The following is a 19,416-nucleotide window of genomic DNA, read 5'->3' on the forward strand; positions in this document are numbered from 1 at the left end:
TTGTTATCAACCCAGAGAGTTCCACTGCTCCAAAATTAAGTAAAAAAACAAAAACAAAACAAAAAACTTTCTCTTCTTGCTGTATGAAACCTGCTTTTCTCCATCTTTATTTAGACAGTGGTGAAGTACTCACAAGAGGTTCATAGAAAATTATTAAAGAGGTGATATGGATTAGGGGTTAAAAGTGGACCCAGACCACCCAGGGCCAATTTGGGTAAAGCTATTAATGCTTCAGATTCCTCAGCTTTAAAGTGTATATACTGCAGGGGCGCCTGGGTGGCTCAGTCGGTTAAGCATCTGACTCTTGGTTTCGGCTCAGGTCATGATCTCAGAGTCGAGAGATCGAGCCCTGCACTGGGCTCCGCTCTTAGCGGGGAGTCTGCTTGAGATTCTCTCTCTGCCTCTGCTCCTCCCCCTGTTCGCACTCTTTCTCTCTCTCTCACACAAAATAAATAAATAAAATCTTTTTAAGAAATAAAATAAAATGCACATACTGTACAATAGCAAAAAGATCACATGGTTGGTATAAGCATTTAATTAATTTATATCAATGCTTAGAAGAGTCCCTAAGTGATAGTTTGTGTTCAATAAGTGTTAACCGTTATTACTTACCACTGGATAATCTTCTCAAAGCAGGTTATAAATTCACTGAGGCTCATCTCCTTCACTGTGTGGTTCATCTTCCAAGCACTGGCCTCACTTGGTTCCGAGGCTTTTGGCGGACGTGGGCTGCTTTTTTCATGTAAAAGGACTTTGCCCCAGGAACCATTCTGTTTCTCAGTAAGCAAATCACCCTGATTTCTTCCCAAACACCCTATCCCTAAAATACCTAGTCAGGTTGTTTAGCCTTTCCTTCTTTTCATTCAAGGTCTTCAAGAGGATGGAATTACATACTTAATTTCAGTTCTGTTTTTGAGCAAGACCAAGCAGTAAGTGTACAAAGAAAGTAGATCGCGGGGCTGAACGTAGTTACTACTACCTCCCGTTACTGCTGCCTTGTACCTAAAGTTTCCATCTTAGACAGAGGGCTGGTCTTGACTCTTCTATTACAGTTCCTTGCAGAGTTAATTATAAACTGATATATTTGTAGAAAAATTATTTGTTAGGGACTGACGCAGGTGAGAGGGTTTAGTGAAAAGGCCAATAACTTGGTTACACTTTTCAGAGACCAGAAAATGATGGGCAAACTGTAGATCTGGTTGATTCCTTAAATCAAATACCAGCAAATAGGCTAAAAGATGAAGAAAGAAAAAGTGGTGACCCTGACATCTTCCAAAACAGGAATATACTCATCCCTTATAGATGCATTTATCATGATCTTGACAAAATATCCTGGATTTGCTTTAAAAATAACAGTTAACACATAAATAGCGGGGGGGGGGGGCATTCAAACACCAATTACCTAATTGGGAATAATTCAAGCTGAATAGGTCTGAAATTGAAATGGGCATTGTGGCAAGTATCTTGGGTACAGACTTCATGTTTAAGTTCTTCTCAATTAAACTGTAAAAGACAAAAAAAAAAAATCCCAAAAAACTCTAGTGTCATCTCTGACAGTGGAAGCAATCAAAAAGAACATTTGTTTCACCAAATTCCCTCCCCCTCCCCTTTTATTTTGGCTGGAAAGCATATGCATCAGTCCATTTTATTCCTTTCAGTGTAATCACGTTACCTTTTCTAGTTGGAGTTTTCTGCAGATTTATAGAGAATTTTCTTATAATAATGATTCATGCTAGCTAGGTATTCAAAAATAAAGAGTAATAAGGAAAATGTTCTTTTTGGTTTTTCCTCCCCAAATAAAAATTGTCTGACTCAAAAAGAGCAAGTCTTGTCTTTGGTTTTTCTCTTTTTTATCCTGCATATCCAAATACAGTGAACTTGCCTTGCATTTGAATGTACCGAGGGCTCTAAAAGTTCACCTATGGCACACAAATTATTTTGTTAGGGTGCCATCTGCTGGTGTCAAACTACCAAAGACTTATTTTTCTTAAAGATAATTGGTAAGCTTCTAATAAGACTAAAGACTGAAGTTATTTGATTCAATAACTGTCTTTTCTCATTTATAATTACAAACGGCTATCTGATGCATAATTCTTTACCACTCCAATATAGTAATATAAAATGTCACTTTATTTTAAAGTTAGGAAAATGGAGGCACCAGACCTAGCCTTGACTGACTGGTTCATGACCTGTTTGGATTCAAATTTCATTTTTTAGTTTCCATGGCTCCCTGACTTTTAAAAAAGTTCTGTTCAATTTTCCCCCTTAGAAAAGCAATTTAAGCGCTTGCTTCGGCAGCACATACACTAAAATTGGAATGATACAGAGAGATTAGCATGGCCCCTGCACAAGGATGACACGCAAATTCATGACACGTTTCCATATTTTAAAAAGAAAAGAAAAGCAATTTAATTGCCATGTTTGTATTACATTGATTTCAACACTTAATGTATCTATTCACTAAATTTGTTCTCTATGCCACGATATAAGGTGCGTGCACAATTTGTTGCTTCTGTATAAAGCAAGCTTGTCACCATAGTCCTAATTATTTATGTTCAATATCAGTGCAGTTCCCAAGTATTTTTCCCAACCTACCTTCTATAGGAGGTGAGGAAAAACAACTACTCCCCCTCCTTCTTTTTTTAAATCTCTATCACCTACTATCTGTGTAACGTTGAGTAAGTCTTTTAACTTTCCTGTGCCTCTTCCTTATCTGTAAATTTCAGATAATAATAGTAACTAGCTGATAGGGTTATCTATCAGGTTACTGTGAGTGTGTTAAAGAAAGTCAAGGGCACCTGGGTGGCTCATTCAGTTAAGCATCTGCCTTCGGCTCAGGTCATGATCTCAGGGTCCTGGGATCGAGCCCCATGCAGCGGGGAGTCTGCTTCTCCTTCTCTCTCTCTTTCTGTCTGTGCGCTCTTTCAAAAAATAAATAAATAAAATATTTAATTAAAAAAAAAGTCATACCTAGGGGTACCTGGGTGGCGCAGTCTGTTTGGGCACCTGACTCTTGGATTCGGCTTAGGTCATGATCTCCTGATCTCCAAGTTGTGGGATTGAGCCCCTGTTGGCCCCGCTGGCGATTCTGCAGAATCTGCTTAAGATTCTCCTTCTCTCTGCCTCTGCCCCTACCCCCTGTGCTCATGTGCGTGCATAAGCGCTGGCTCTCTCTCAAATAAATAAATAAATCTTTAAAAAAAAGTCATACCTATAAAGTTCTTAGAACAGTGCCTGTAACATAGTAAACACACAATAACTGTTAGCTGCTTAACCATAGTTAATTAAGCATGTAAAATATGGGTTAATGTCAATTAGATAATTGTTGCTTTCCAGTAATTTCTGCGATCCTTAACTTCCTCCCAATTGGGAGATATAAAGTGTATATGTGTGTTTATATTTTGGAGAATAGGGGAAGAATAATTATTTTCCTACCTTTTATTCTCACTCTATGAGCACTTAACTGGCTTGAAATCTCAACTCCCTTAAATCCCATATAAAACTTTCTACTTACTTTTCCATCCTCATTTCTCAATATTCTCATTTTCAAACTCTGTATTCCAGCCATAAAGAACTTATTTCAGTTGCCTGAGTGAGTCATGCTTTCACTCTCCACCCCGTTCTGCAAGCTCTTGTTCCCTATGCCTGGAACCCCCTTCTCCCAACCTGCTTCCTGTACCTGGATAACACCTTATCTCTCAGCTCTGCAGTTAAGAAGTTTTAAGTCAAAGATAATCCTTTCCCGTGCTCCCAGAACACTCAGTACTCTTCTACCCCACCCTTAGGCCAGCACATTGCCACAGGGGGTGGAGAGGTGGGATCTAGCATATTCGCCATTACACTCCCAGCTTCTAGAGAAGGTGCAGATGCTCAGTAGGGACTAAATATTTATTTCATCGGGCCCCCCAGGTGCACGTGTTTATTTTGGGGGAATTGAAAGAGAAGGCATGAGTTACCTCTTGCTTACAAGGTTGAATTCTATCTGAAGTAGTGAACATCTTTCTCCAGTTATGGCCATTAGGACACCACTAGGGTCACTCTCATTCTTTAATATCTTTTTTATTCATATATTTGTATATATGTACAATTAAGTATGTATAATAAAAATGGGTGTGATGGAGGTTTTTTTGCATGCATGTAGGAATTTATTTTTAATTTCTACGTTGGCAAATCATAAACATTACCTGCTTAACAATTCTAGTTTTCATTAAAAAATCATATTATAACAATATAGTCAACAAATATGGATGGAGTGTCTACTGTTTGCCAGATACCCTGCTAGGCACCAAGCAAAGCAGACGGAAATTCCTAACCTCGTAACTGAGCTCTATGTTTTTGCTTAAGTTTTTCTGTATCTGTCATGAGAAGAAGGAAACTGAAAAGATAGTCCAGCACCCTGGGGCTCACAACAAGGGGAGCTGTTCCTCTCCCTGCCTCCAGAGGGAAAGGGAAGGAGTAGTTCCCTAAATTCTAGTTAGGTGATTGCATGGGGAAGGCTGCATGATGGAACCAGCAGCCTTCAGTAGAGGATGTAGCCAGCAGTCCGTGTATCTCTAGAGAGGGAACCCGGGAAGTCAATTCTAAGACCCCACTTCTTCCTCCTTCCTTCTGCTGCATCCTTCCACTGGCTGAGGCCCAGTGAAGCCAGAAGGCAGGATGCCCAGGTGAGACAGTGCACAGAGCTCAGCCTCCCGGAGCACAGAACAAGTGCCAGGAACAGCAGAGTGAATCTGGAAGGACAAATGGAAAATATGCCTCACTAACCCTGATCGAGAACTTTTTAGTTATTATTTTTAGCCTCTCAATCTTTTCTAAATGCAGAGGATTCTTTCAAATAATTGGCAGATTTTGTGTGGCACCCACCTGTTGGATACTAGGGCTGATTTTTAATAAAACCCCTGTCACTTAAACAAATATTAATGTTCTATATATTTGGAAGCTCTTTTCTGGTATCAAAAGGACAGAGTTAAGTGATTTAACGTGAACAAATAAACATGTTCTAGATTGTGACTCTGAGGCTCACGTCAGAATTTTTAAAAGGAAAGAACACCAGCAGGGTTTGAAATTCTGTGACTATGGAAGAACTAGTGATGATGCCAATTTTGTGCAACCTTTCTGAGCTTCTCCTGAAGCTGTTGCAGAAACAGGCATGGCTTGGTGCTGTAGCTCATAACCTGAAAAGCAGGTCCCAGTAAAGTTACGCACAAATAGAAAAAGGGCTACTGAGGTCCCATGGCATCTTTGAGGAGAGCGTGATTTCTTTTAATGGTGGAAGTTCAATCTGAATATACATAAAATCCAAAGGCACAAAATGCAAGAACACTAAATTAACCTTTGCATCCTACCATCCATTTATCTGTCATTTGTTATATCATTTTTCTTGAAAACCTTACTAGAACTTTGCCTGGTACTACACATAGGATTTATGCTCTCATAGGAAGTGCTATTTTTAGTCATTTATAAGTCAGGTGGATACACTTGTTATACAGTCAACTTTTTTTCAGAACAAGTTACTCAATTACTTCTTCCTGAAACCACACCTTTGCACTCCTCTGCCCCCAGTAAATATTAATTAATTAATCTAACAGCTTGGTACTTAACACCAACAATGTTTTCCATATTGTGAGGTTACCAGCTTGTATGATTTCCTTCTAGGAGTTAAAAATGAAAGAGTACTTGGGAACACTAAGAATGCCTTACAAATTACTATAAAATTTTCACAGCATTGTCATGTGCATCTTTGAAATTTGATGCTCATGATATTCTTTGCAGCAAGACTTTGACTCCTATAAAAAATAAGAAAGCCAGGGGCACCTGGGTGGCTCAGATAATTGAGCGTCTGCCTTAGGCTCAGGTCATGATCTCCAGGTCCTGGGATCGAGCCCCACATCGGGCTTCCGGCTCAGCAGGGAGTCTGCTTCTCCCTCTGCCTCTGCCTCCCCCCTGTTTGTTCTCTCTCTCTCTTTTTCTCTCTCAAATAAATAAATAAATCTTAAAAAAATAAGAAAGCCAAGAACGTAAATGAGTCTCTAAAACAAATCAATCTATGAATTTGGGCTCTGTGGTGCACCCACTCTCTGACAACTAAACAGTGCTCCTAGGATCCTCAGAAGCCCTGGCTTCTATTCCTGGCAAGTCCATAATGAGTGACTTTCTCTGAACCTCAGCTTCATCTTCTCCACAGCAAAGGGCTGGGCCAGATGCTTTGGTTCCCTTCCAGAGTCAAGCTTCTATGGAATTATCTCTGTGAGTTTTGACATATTGTCCCTTTGATTTTTTAATCTTCTGGATTAAAATCTACTTGAGGGTTGAGTCTTCACTATCTAGCAGAGTGCCTGCAAAATGCGTATAGGAAGTCAACAAATACTTGTAGGGCCGAATATTTTGCTGAGCTATTTAAGCATCACCAAGTCTCTAGAACTATTTCAAAACATTTTGTAACTTCTACGACATTATTTTTCAGCTTCTAGCAATGTACAAAGATGTAGGTCAATGGAGCGTTTTGGATGTTTTAGAAAACTTGAGCTCTCCATTTGATTAGATTTCTGGAAAGAGGATTCAAGTATATTTATCTCAGTTGGGCAAAAGAACATGTTTGCATCTCATATTTTAGCTAAAATTTTACCTAGAATGAGACATTTGGTTCATCTTTAACTAACACCCTTTTTTTAAAGGTAATCCTGTACAAGTGCTATGGACTGAATGCATGTGTCCGCCCCCCCCCCCCGCCCAAATTCATATGTTGAAGCCCTAACGCCCAGTGTGATGGTACTTGGAGGTGGGGCCTTTGGGAAGTAATTAGTTTGGATGAGGTCACGGCACTGGAGCTCCCATGATGGGACTGGTGCCTTTGTAAGGGCATGAAGAGACCATAGCTCTTTCTCTACAGTGTGAGGACACCGAAAGAAGACAACTGTCTACAAACAAGGAAGAGGACTCTCACCAGGAACCAAACTTACCGGCATCTTGATCTTGGGACTTCCCAGCCTCTAGGATGAGGGAGAAATAAATTTCCATTGTTGAAGCCACTTGGTCTATGGTATTTTTGTTATAGCAGCTCAAGCTGACAAAGACAGCAAATAAATCTGGTTTGTACACAAACAAAACAGAATCTCATGGTTGAGAATTCAGGTTGGTAATGGATTTTTTTATAAGTATAATGAAGGAGTAAGAAATCTAACAATAAGCATAAGGAGGGGCCACATGGAATACTGACACCAATAGCAGAAATTACCAACTCCAGGCAATCCACAGCCTAGATGGATTTATTCAATGGCAGAGATATTTCTAGCCCAAAGAAGAACCCTCCAGAGCTTGCCAGACTGTGACTCCACTGCTGGACTCAAACTTTTCCAGATTGAGAATTACATCTTCTCATTGATCTTCTATAAATCCTCAGAGAACATGGGCTCTCTCTGAATGCTGCTTTAAAAAAAATACATAAAAGTGAAAATACACTCTTTAGTATTATCGTGGTTGAATCAAGTCACACCAGGCAGAATTCAATTCCTGTTTTATCTTCATACTCTCTACAAAGAATATGCTACCTTTGTTACAAACAGTAGGTTTTCTTCAAACACCAACGAAATGAATGTATCAAGGCATGTGTGTTTGAGAAATCCATTTAAACCAGTTCAACAAAAATATTCTCATTTTACTAATAGAATGGGCTTATCAAAATGAAGTACAACTAAATTTATCGAGTACAACCAAATTATAGGTGACCTGGTATTGGGACAGGAACCCCTTCATGGATTAGAGCAGCTACTTGCCCATTTATCTTGGCTTTTCTTATCTGTTTGTCTCTCTCCAGCTCTTCTTTCCTCTCTTTCTGTCTTCTTTCTCCCTTTCTTCCCCATCTTTTCATGTTCTTTCTAGCTGCTTACTTTACATGGTAGGTTTCCTTTCAATACATACTGTGAGTTTATTGTTTCCTGAGATTTACAAGTGTTTTATCACTGGTATTCCAAACCTCCTAAAACATATCCCCAATTATAATACTATTGTAGCAGGACACATTTTCTGTGAGGTCCCAGAAAACTTCATCTTTGACTAAAAACATCTGAGCCTAATTCCAGACCCCAGTTCACATCAACCCTCTGTGGTGAAAGGTCAAGTCTCCAGCCCAGACTTTGGGATTATCCTGTCTACACAAGCAGAACTTCTACATTCCTAAGTGAGTGGTTCATTCTAGCGAGGCAAGAACTTAGTATCTGGAACTAGAAATTCTTAACCTTTAAGGGCACTATCTTATCCTGCTCTCATAGACCCTAAACATTGAAATATTTTCATTAACAAAATAATCGAAACCACTCCAGGTCAAGTAGGCACTGTTCTTCCAGTTCCTCTCATGAGGTTAACTACCACCAAGGGTCTGTAATGTACCCATTACCTCATTCTCAATTTACCTTGATTTTTCTGCTTTTCTGTGAAAATTTTACATCTCCCATCTCTCCCTCTCTTTGGCCCTTCCATGAAAGGCTTGGTCCTGAACTCCAGCTCCCAATTTGCTGATCTTTGGTTGCTTGATGCCTATAGTTTAGAATAATGATGAGGTGATTTAAATAAATAAATAAATTAGGAAAAAGGGAAAAAAGAAAGAAAGAAACTGCGGTGAAGAGGAATTCTGGAAGGAAAAGACCTGAATTCCAATCCTGGTTATGCAGCATTCTATCTTTACATGACTTCTTTGATCTTCAGCTCCTCCTTTGTAAAATAAAGCAAAAGCTATATTGTGGTTTCTTTGTGAATACGTGAGGTAGAGCACAGACCAGCTCCGGCAGAGTATATAGCATGTAGCATGTAATAGACAGATAACGAATAGCATCTATTGCTATTACTATTCTAAATTAAATTCAGTAAAGAATATTTAAGTAAATTCTGATGAGTGTATTCATAAGACTACCAACAGCGTATTTCATAAGCTCTAAGAAAGCCACTCAGGACTTAATTACTTCTCATAAAAAAATAAACTACCAACGACCCATTTAACAATTGTCTTCACCGTCCTGGTAGCAGGAATATATGGTCTTGTCTTGTTTGTCTATGCATCTCTATAGTCATGCTTAATCTACAACAAAACATGTACCTTAGCATTAAAAATTTGAAAAGATGATTTAACAAAATCAGTCTTACTTCCCCTAAGTATGTTTGGATATTAATTCAAAGGAGTTTTGACTTAGGATTTCCAAATAGCCACATATTTCTGTAACACTGTAAAAGGTGATGCTATTTTCTGTAATTTTCTAAAATAAAGTGTTTGTTTTGCATTACTTATAATAGCTACCTGATTTCAAGTGAGACCAGAGAAAAAAATAAATTTGTGTGCACTGTAATTTGTTTTGAACAGAAACATGGGGCTTATTGAATGCTGCAATTTGACTTACTGCATATACAAACATCCTTAGGGAACAATAAAAAATCATATGCACTACTTTGTCAAGTAAAATTGAGGTAGCAACATGAGTAGCCAGGGAAATATGTTCCAAGTTCAATGGCTCCCTCTGTCACCACCTAAGTCTTTTGGCAAGTTCTACAAGCAGAAGTTTTTTACCCTCTGAATCAGGACACATTGTTTCATGGTCTTGGGTAAAAGTTGTATCACAAGAGGGGCACCTGGGTGGCTCAGTCCCTTAGGCAGCTGCCTTTGGCTCAGATTGTGATCTTGGGGTCCGCTTCCTGCTCACTGGGGAGTCTGCTTCTCCTTCTGTCCCTCCCTCCCCCCACCCCCACTCATGCTCTCTCTCTCTCAAACAAATAAATAAAATCTTTAAAAAAAAAAGTTGTATCACAAGTAATCTGTTGCCAATAATTATAGAAATTGATATGCATTTCAGAGAAATTAGGGCAGTTTTATTTTTCAACAATAAAAGTACATTGCTTGTAGTAACGATCATTGGTTTTTACAATATGTCCATGTCCCCATCTACTTTTCCAAGCCCCCAGGCCTCTCCGTAAGATCATGTGACTATCTCTCGGTAATCAAATATTAGGGGGAGTGATGTGTTACTTCATGCCCTACCTACAAAATAAAAATTGGATGTACTTTCTCTTGCGTGCTCTCTCCCACTTCCTGCTGAAACCCAGAATCTCTGGGTCTAGGCTTAGAAAAGAGCCACACCAGCTTTACCTCAGACTGTAATATGAGCAAGAAATAAGACTTTTTATGTTAAGCCACTGAGATTTGGGGGTTTATTTGTTATCACAGCATAGTCTTTGCTAACCTGACTAATAATACCTTTGTGTATTTCTAATATTTTCCTATTTAATGTTCATGAGTTCACTTGAGGGAAGTATAATTATTTGAGGAATATGAGGAAGCTGAGAACTAGAGACATTTACTAACTTGCCTAAATAGGAAATGGTTGAACTGGGATTTAAATCCAGCTTTCATCTGAACTAATTTTTTTTAACCTAAAAATATTCCTTTATTATATCACATATAATGTGACTTGCATGTGAATGGAGCTACTATTTTTGCATCAAATTTCCCTGATAGGTGAACAAAAGTGATTCCTTTTATCCTCTTTGATCCTTATGTTTTTCAGCATATCCCTGCTATGACCATCCTCACAGTGTAAGTAAAGCTTCCTGATCCATGAGGAAAAATCCAACCGTGCCCAAGAGAGTTAAAGTTTAACAAGGTACTATGATTTGTTTCCACTACATAGCAGAAAACAATCTATTCTCTAAGAAATCTCTCTCCTCATTTCTGTTAAAACTGAATTGGGAACAAATTCGGGGCAGAAACTTGTGTGTCCTGGCTACTTGATGGTTCTGGAGGGACTTGGTCCTTTTTGGGACACATAAGCCAACATACTTCTTGAGAGCCCATCATGTAAAAGAAGCACTATGGACCTAACCTTAAGAGAATCTGTAATTCGGGTTGGTTTTTCCAGTAATAGAGATAGAATGCTATCATTTCTCCCTGTGTCTTCTCTTACAGTCAAGGCTGTGTGTTTTCACATGGCTCCTTTACTACTGATCTAACTTTCCCGAAGTCCCTTCAGTTGAAAAACATGAGTATATAAGCAGTCTATCAACTGTATCACCAGAGCTTAAATGAGTCCAAAGTGTATCTTTTTTTCAAGGAAAAAAAAATTAAGGAAATTTAGCTCAGCTGTTCTTTGCTAAATTTCAATGGCATCTCCTATATTTTGAGAAATAAAATGCAGCTTAAGAATGGTAATTGCTATGAAACCATTTGCTCAAAACCCAGCTTATTGCCTCAAGACACAGGGAGCTAGTGACTAGGAATGGCAAGAGACCTCTGTTTATGCCTAAGAAAGAGTCCTAAAGCAAAGATGATGTTCCCTGAGTAGCTTCCAAGACAAATGTTTGAATATTTTGTAGGTTCACAGAGGAAAATCGAATCTCATGTGAAAAGGAATCAGAAGATGAAACAAAAGTACAATGAAATATACAGTAATTCTTCTCTTGCAAGTCACCCAAACCTCTCAAAAATGCATCTGTACCACATTAGTTATCTGGCAATGGTTACTGAACCTCTAGAGACATTTTAAAAATTCATTTCTCCAGCACATTTGTTTCTGATAGATTGAACTAGAAAAGATAGAAACTAGAGCTTAGCCTAAGCACTCATGGATGCTTTGGTTTGAGTTTTACAGAAAGCTGTCTTATTTATTCATATATATACTCCATATATGCCATGCCATGAGTTTTATTTTCTGTTAAAACCTTAGTGAAATGCAAAAAAAAAAGCTAATATTCAAACTATCAAGAGTAATGAGCCTTTTCTTATTTTTATTAACATTCATTCTGTGTCAAAATAATTACTGTAGCAACACATGGAAAAAACACATTTAAGAAAGGTCCAGAAAGAGTTATCAAGCAAATACATCAGCCTGCAATAAATTCATCAGATAGATATTCATCTTGGGCATGATAATCCTTTTGTCAAAGTCACTCAAGTTTATTCTAATATATTTGTGCTGGTATTGCTAGTAATTAAATATATAAGAGCATCTAGCCATTTTAACAGGAAAGTCTTCAAACCACAGTACAAACGGAGTCATGCAAAGAACTGCAATGACCACAAGGTGGCAAAGTATACAAATCTACATGGTTTAGATGGGCTCTTCCAGAAGAAAAAATGTCTTTCGGCATGGGGGATGGGGTAGGGGTAGGGCTTCTCATGATTGTCTGCTGGCTAGAAAATAGCAAAATTATACTAATTTCTCAAAATTTGGTAATTACTCCAAATTCTTGGTTCTTGAGATGAGTGTATGTATCATGTTACTATTCTAATTTGTTATAAATTTTTTCTTTTTAGAGCAAAATTGAATTTCTTAAATCCTAAATGTATATTTTAAAGGCAAAATTATTGGGTCCCTCTCTTACAACATTTTAAATCTATTTGATATGTATAAAACGAGTCAGTTGGAAAGTGGGCGTTATTGCTACACAAATTCAGAACCATGATGTGATTGTATGATTAGTGCTAGTTATCACAAAATTACAGTTATTTATATTTCAAAAAAAATTTGGTTTAGAGAAGCTAGATTATAAGACTTCTTAATATTGTTGTTCCCAAAACTCTGTGCTCTTGTTTCACTTCTTCCCTGTAATGTACTTTGAGTGATCAACCAGTTTTCAGTGACCTATAAAATAATGACTCTCAGATCTACAGCTGAAGTCCTGGCTTCCTGAGTCCTTGACCAGAAAATCTAAAATAGCCATCTGGATATGCCATACACAGTTTATATTTAATATATTTAAATCTGATCTCATTATCTTCCTCCCAAAATGCCTACTCTTTTCATCTGATTTCTCTTTTGGTGACCCAGTGGACTGTGACATCCAAGTCAGAAACCTAGGACTGCTTAATATCTATTTTTTTTTAATTTCCCTGTACCCTTCATGGTCTGGATGCTGTCTGCTTCTGTCGCTCTCCTGTGGCCAAACCCACCATGTTCTCTCACCCTGTGTGTCTTTGCTTATGCTATATTTTGTTATCTAGCTAGTACTCCTGGGGTTGCAAATTGATATAAGCCTTCTGGAAGCTTTTTGCATAACATATTAAGTACCTTATAAAAATTCACATTCTTGTATTTGTCAATTCCACTTTTAAAAAGGAAATTATCAAAAAGTTGGTCTGACATTTGTATAAATATTATTTACAATAGCAAAAAAGATCCCAGAAAACTTAGATAAAGAGAAAGAGTAAAATAAATTACAGTAAAAACCTAAGAACGTTGGATAGCTCTGTCAACAGCATTTTCAAATAACGGTTTGTTTAGAAAAATGTTTATTGTATAACATTAAGGAAAAACCAAAGTTTTGGGGAGTTGAGAGGACTCTGGAGCCAAACTACCTGGCTCATAACTTGGCTCTGTCACTTTCTCACTACAAGCTATTTATTCTCTCTGCTCCTTGGTTTTCTCATCTGTAAAATGGGAATGACAATAATAGATCTGTTTTGAGGATTCCATGGTTTAATGCATGTGAAGTGCTGACAGTGACTGACACATAGTAAGTGCTAAATAAAAGCCTGCTAATGTCACTGTTCAGGACTGGATTTCTGGTGCCATGAAACCACTGACATCCTATGAGCTGTTTTGATCCATACCCCTTGATTAATTCTCTATGCAAATGCAGTCTCAGGAAAATGATGAGGCAAATTAGTAAACCAAGTTGAAATCATTCACCTTTGGTCTAAATAGGGTACTCCCTAGAGAAATTGTTTATAATTCAATAGAGCAAATTTGTTACATTTCAGTAACTGAACAGTTAAAGCACAATAATCTCCTTAGAGAAAGGTCTTGAAAAGATTAGCCTCAAACTGAATGTTCTAGACAAAAGCAAGTTTTCATATTCCAGCTTTTGTTCTTGAAATAGAAACTATGATATACTTTTCCCAAATGAATATTAATGAATATAATTAAAAGCACATTATGATAGTCTACTGATTTACTCTGAGGGTAGCTGAAAATTCTGTAGATCACAACCTAACTTAGACAAGTAGGTATGAAGGGCCTCATCTTTCCTATGTTAATTATCTTCTGATATAAAAAATAAATAATTTTAGTTTGCTTAGCCAATTGGTTAGAAATTACTGATATTATAATATACCTGTGATATTGTAGGTCAAGATTTAAGACTTTAATATCTTCTTATCCCTTATTAAGCTCATCAAACTGGGACTTCTTCCAGAATATAGAATAATATTAATCTATAGGAATATGTTTTGAAATAAGCAAGTGTCCAAGTGAATTCAGGTAAATTTTAATTCTTCAGCTGTGGAATTCCTCAAGCAACTTCAAAAAATTGAGTGTTATGTTTTATAAATTCAAATTTAAATGATTTTTGAACATTCAAAAGAGCTCAGCTAAAATCAATTTTACCTGTGATGAAAGTATCTGCTAACCATATCAGTAATCATATATAATAATATAAAGAATAGTCTCAAGGGGAAAAAAGAAGTTGCTTTCAAATTTAGAGCACCACTCTCATTTCACTGATATGATTCATTTAATAGATTGTTAGCTTTGCTAAAATTATTATATATACTAAAATATAGCCAGATTTCCAAGTATTTTTTACCATTTCATGCTTACCCTAATTCTACCCAATTGGTGAAATTTTTCTAGAAAAGGTTTTTATTTTTATTTTTTCCCACTCAGTTCATTATCCATTTTCTGAGCTGTGGTGGGTTGACTTGTGGTCTCAAAAAGATGTCTATTTGTAAATAAGCCTGCAATAAACATAGGTATGCATATATATTTTTGAATTAATGTTTTCATTTTCTTTGTAAATATCCAGTAGTGGAATTACTGGATCATATGGTAATTCTATTTTTAATTTTTTGAGGAACCTCCATACCATACTGTTTTCCACAGCTGTACCAATTTGCATTTCCACCAATCATTTACAATAGTGAAGATACTGAAGTAACCCAAGTGTCCATCCATAGATGAATGGCTAAGGAAGATGTGGTATATATCTACAATGGAATATTACTCAGCCATAAAAAAGAATGAGCTCTTGCCATTTGCAAAACATGAATGGACCTAGAGGGTATAATGCTAAGTGAAAAAAATCAGAGAAAAACAAATACCATATGATTTCACTTGTGTGGAATTTAAGAAACAAAACAAATGACAAACAAAGAAAAAGAAAAGAGACAAACAAGCACAAAGACAGACTCTTAAATACAGAGAACAAATTGGTGGTTGCCAGAGGGGAGGTGGGTGGGAGGAAGGGCAAAATAGATTAAGGGGTTAAGAGAACACTTACTGTGATGAGCACTGAGTACTGGATAGAATTACTGAATCATTATGTTCTACACCTGAAACTTACATAACACTGTATGCTAATTACACTTCAATTTTTAAAAATTGTAAAAAAAAAAAAAAAAGAAGATGTGTCTATATCCTAACTTCTCAAATCAGTGAATGTGACCTTGTTTGGAAAAATGGTCTTTGCAGATGTAATTAAGTTAAAGGCCTCAAGGTGAGACCATCATGGCTTAGGGTGGGCACTAAATTCAATTACACCATATCCTTATAAGAAACACACAGAGGAGCCACACAAAGTAGGAGGTCATGTGAAGAGTGAGGTAGAGATTGGAATGATGCAGCCACAAGCCAAGGAATGCCTGGAGCCACCCGAAGCTGGAAGAAGAAAGGAAGTATTTTCTACCAGAGCCTTCAGAGGGAGCACAGCCCTGCCAACATCTTGATTTGGGACTTCTGGTCTCTAGCACTATGAGAGAATACATTTCTATTGTTTTAAGCCACCAACTTTTTTGTTAATGCAGCCCTAGGAAACTAATACATGGACAGTCTCTAAAAATTCATTAAGTAGAAGAATTAGTTTGGTTAAATATTCGAAAGTTTGTTGGCTTTTTTCTTTAGAGGTCTGTTAGTATCAGATTGTATTTCTTTGAAAAGAATGTTTTCAATATAATTTTACCTGAATTGATTAAACAAATAAATCCAAGTCTTTATTTCTTATTTAGATTTGCTGCTTATAGCTTATTAGAAGATTGAATGTAGAACAATATTTTTTTTTTTAAGTAGGCTCTATGCCCAACCTAAGGGTGAAACTCCAGACCCTGAGATCAAGAGTGGCATGGTTAACCAACTGAGCCAGCCAGGCACCCCTGAAGGTGGAACAATATTTGATATGAGTTTTCTAAGAGTCATTTTTCACCCAATCTAACTCTCCTTGCTTCAATGATGGTTTCATTACTGGAAATCATTGGGTAAAATCAAATTATAAATTGGGGCCTCTTTAACCTTTAATCTCACAATTGACTGGCCTGATGCTGTTAGGGTAGTGGAACAGTTCCTCCTTAATAGGTTACTTGGGAGATGGAAGGGTCCATCAAAAGATTCCTGGTCCCATGTCTGATCCCAATCCTTTCTCCTCTCCACCACACCAGAGGACAGGAATGCCATGAGACAAGGAAGGGGGTAGAGGGAGAGAGGGAAGGGGAGAGAGAGAGACAGACAGAGAGACAGACACTGAGCAAGTGAGCTGAGTCCCTATGACTAAGAAAAGTAACGGGAACTGAGATATGTACAGTTAGGTTGAAAGAGTAATAAGCAGATCATGGAAGCAAGTTTAACCTGGAGAGAAATGCCTATGGTTGAACAGGCTAAAGAATTTCAAAGAGGTCAGGGATGTCTAACATTCCATTTTATTCTGTCTGCTATGATATAACTCCATATCATTATCCCTAAATGAATAATAACAGCCAACATTTATTACATGTTTACTGTATACCAGGGAGTTTCCTTTCATATGTTCACTTTATGCTCTTAAAAATTCTATGAAGTGGGAGCTATTATGAACCCAATCTTCAGGAAAGGTTTACAAAGCACAGATGCCTCGTGAACTGATAATTTAGGGAACTGAAAGGCTATGTTTCACATTTGAGCAAATACAGACTAGAAAAAAATACAAGGGGATCAAAAATATTTTTTGTAAGTAGGAAGAGATAATCCAAGAAATATCAGACTACGCCAAGAATTTCCAGGAAATCCTGGATAAAACACTGGGTTTCCTACCTCACAAAGAAGATTTATTAAGTTTTACAGGATAGAGTGGCTCAACTAGTTGGAAAGACTTAAACACATTTAGGCAACTGATATCAGAACACTATAAGCCAACATTGATGGACCAGTTCAAAAAACATGATATATATAACTAATGACTTAATTTTCTTTTCTGTATTTTTTGATTAATTCTTATTAATATTTTTGTTAGAACAAACTCAGACATTTATATGTCCCAATTTTCCAATTCCATAAATACTTTTGTTTTTACAATACTGAGATTTGGATCGATTAGAAAAAAAAAGGCAAAATAGAAAAGAAAAAGTCTTGAACAAATTTGGATAGATTTTTCTGATTAAATGTTGTAAAACTTTATCACAAGGAACACAATCTCCACACTGTATACAGTTCTTTTCTCTAAGAACACATTTAGTGCTTGTTGCAATACATTCTTATATCAAGATCTAATTCCAGATACTTAAGGAAACCTCCAGAGAAGTTGTTGGATTGTTGTGTTTAACCAAACGTCGATGTTTATGTAGCATGTGGGTGAAAAAATATTAATTAGTAGGGTGTTGGTTGAGCTGATTAAGAGTAAGAGTTGTTTGTTGCTGAGTTGAGTAATAAGGTAAAGAGCCAATCTTGTGCTGGGATGCACTTGCTTCCAATCCCCTCTCTTTTTGTCTTCACTGCCTTTTATCTCCCAAGGTCTGAGACCACTACGGTGGTCCTCAAGGACCTCCAGGGCCCTGAGAAACCCCACCCAGGCCAGGACCTTACCTGGCCTCAGTGATCTTCCCCTGCTTCAGCAGCTTTTGGGCTCTTCCTTATGGAACTGGTGGGGGGTGAGGGGGCGCTTACTCTCCAAACCTAAAATTCGAGGGAAAAGAAACAAATATAAACACGAGCTTTCAGACAGATTCAACATCAGTTCTGGGGACCTTTCTCTGGGACTTCGTCTCTTACAAACAAACACAACCTTACTTAAAATGCCAGGCATACTTTTTAGAAATGCTAAGAATCTCTGAAGGAACAAAATCATGTCAGGACCCTGTGTTCTCATTAATTTTGTCATTGTTTCTTTTAAAATTAGAAGGCAGGGTGGCCCTTCTCAAGCTGGTGGGGTAAACAATCAGTTTTTTTGTTTTTTGTTTTAATTTCCAATCCAAAGCGTAGTTATACTTTTGGAAGGTATACTAGAAATGAATTACTATGAGAGTAAAATAAAAACAAGGACAAAAAATATGAATCTGCTTTTTAGTTATTATATTCAACAACAGAAAGACTATCAAATTGCTATAAAAATGCCTAAACACTTATAATTTCTGTACTCATCTTGTGGTGGCCCAAGACCAGCCTACTCCACAGATTTCACTTTTTATAGGACTACATTAGTGTCTTGGTTGGGGTTTTAATTTTACAAATAAGTGAAAACTATTGATTTTTTTTTAATTAAAAAAAATTTTTTTTACAGCAGGGACTGATTCTAACAGAAACCTCCTATCCTCCATATGCCCTTCTACTTAACATTAGAGTTTAAAAATATGAAGGGAAAAGGAGATGTGTGTGAATAAATCCAGCTGATACACATATATATTTAAAGGATCAGTGGGCTTTAAAATTGTTTTGATCCCCAAAATATTTTCTCAGTTTTTCTGAGAAGTGGTCATATCACCTCTTTGCCAACTGATCTTTTCTCCCTCCTAAACTTGGGGTAAAATAAGCTATGCTTGTAGCTATATAGTTATACTCAGTGTTCTTCCATAAACACACAATAACACATACACTAAAATAAAACAAAAAGAGAAAATAGAAATAGAATATTAAGCACCAATGTATGATTAAGGGCTTGGTCTCTGGAGCCAGACTATCTAGATTCAAATCCTGACCCCATCAGTTATTAGCTGTGTGGCCTTGGGTAAGTTACTTAATTTCTTTGTACCCCAGGCCCCTATCTATAAAGTTAAAAATATATAAAACGCCTATCATACAACCTTCATAGAGTTATGGCAGAGTTAAATGAAATGCTTGAGTTTTTGGCACCTTTATTACTTAAATCTTATATACCATTATTGTTTGGACATTTGTTTTAGGCTTTAGACTAAAGCACACCTTCAAGATTGGTTTGATGACTAAGATTCAAGAAACTTGAACCTTGGTTTCTGGTTCCAATCAAAATGGAGAAAACACATTCCACCCAGTTTCTTCCCCCAAAAGAAACTAAAATCCCTGGACATAATGCAGCAGCAGCTATCTGAGGACTCTGAAAAGTAAATGGTAGTAGGCAGATTGGGGAAGGAAACCAGAACGTGAAGTATCCCCAAATCAGCAATGAGTTTCCCATTTTTTTTCTTCTCTGGTATCTCTTAGCAATGAACTCAAAAGCAGCCTGGGA

At 37.1% G+C, this 19,416-nt stretch overlaps 1 non-coding gene across 1 annotated transcript; it reads left to right on the forward strand.

Moving 5' to 3' along the window:
- Positions 1–2,282: 2,282 nt before the first annotated feature.
- LOC116633472 lies at positions 2,283–2,388 on the forward strand. The gene has a single exon (XR_004299735.1). It is a non-coding gene; the product is annotated as a U6 spliceosomal RNA (small nuclear RNA).
- Positions 2,389–19,416: the final 17,028 nt, after the last annotated feature.

Source organism: Phoca vitulina, unplaced genomic scaffold, assembly GCF_004348235.1.
Source record: "Phoca vitulina isolate PV1807 unplaced genomic scaffold, GSC_HSeal_1.0 scaffold7, whole genome shotgun sequence".
In the NCBI taxonomy this organism is placed as follows: domain Eukaryota; kingdom Metazoa; phylum Chordata; class Mammalia; order Carnivora; family Phocidae; genus Phoca; species Phoca vitulina.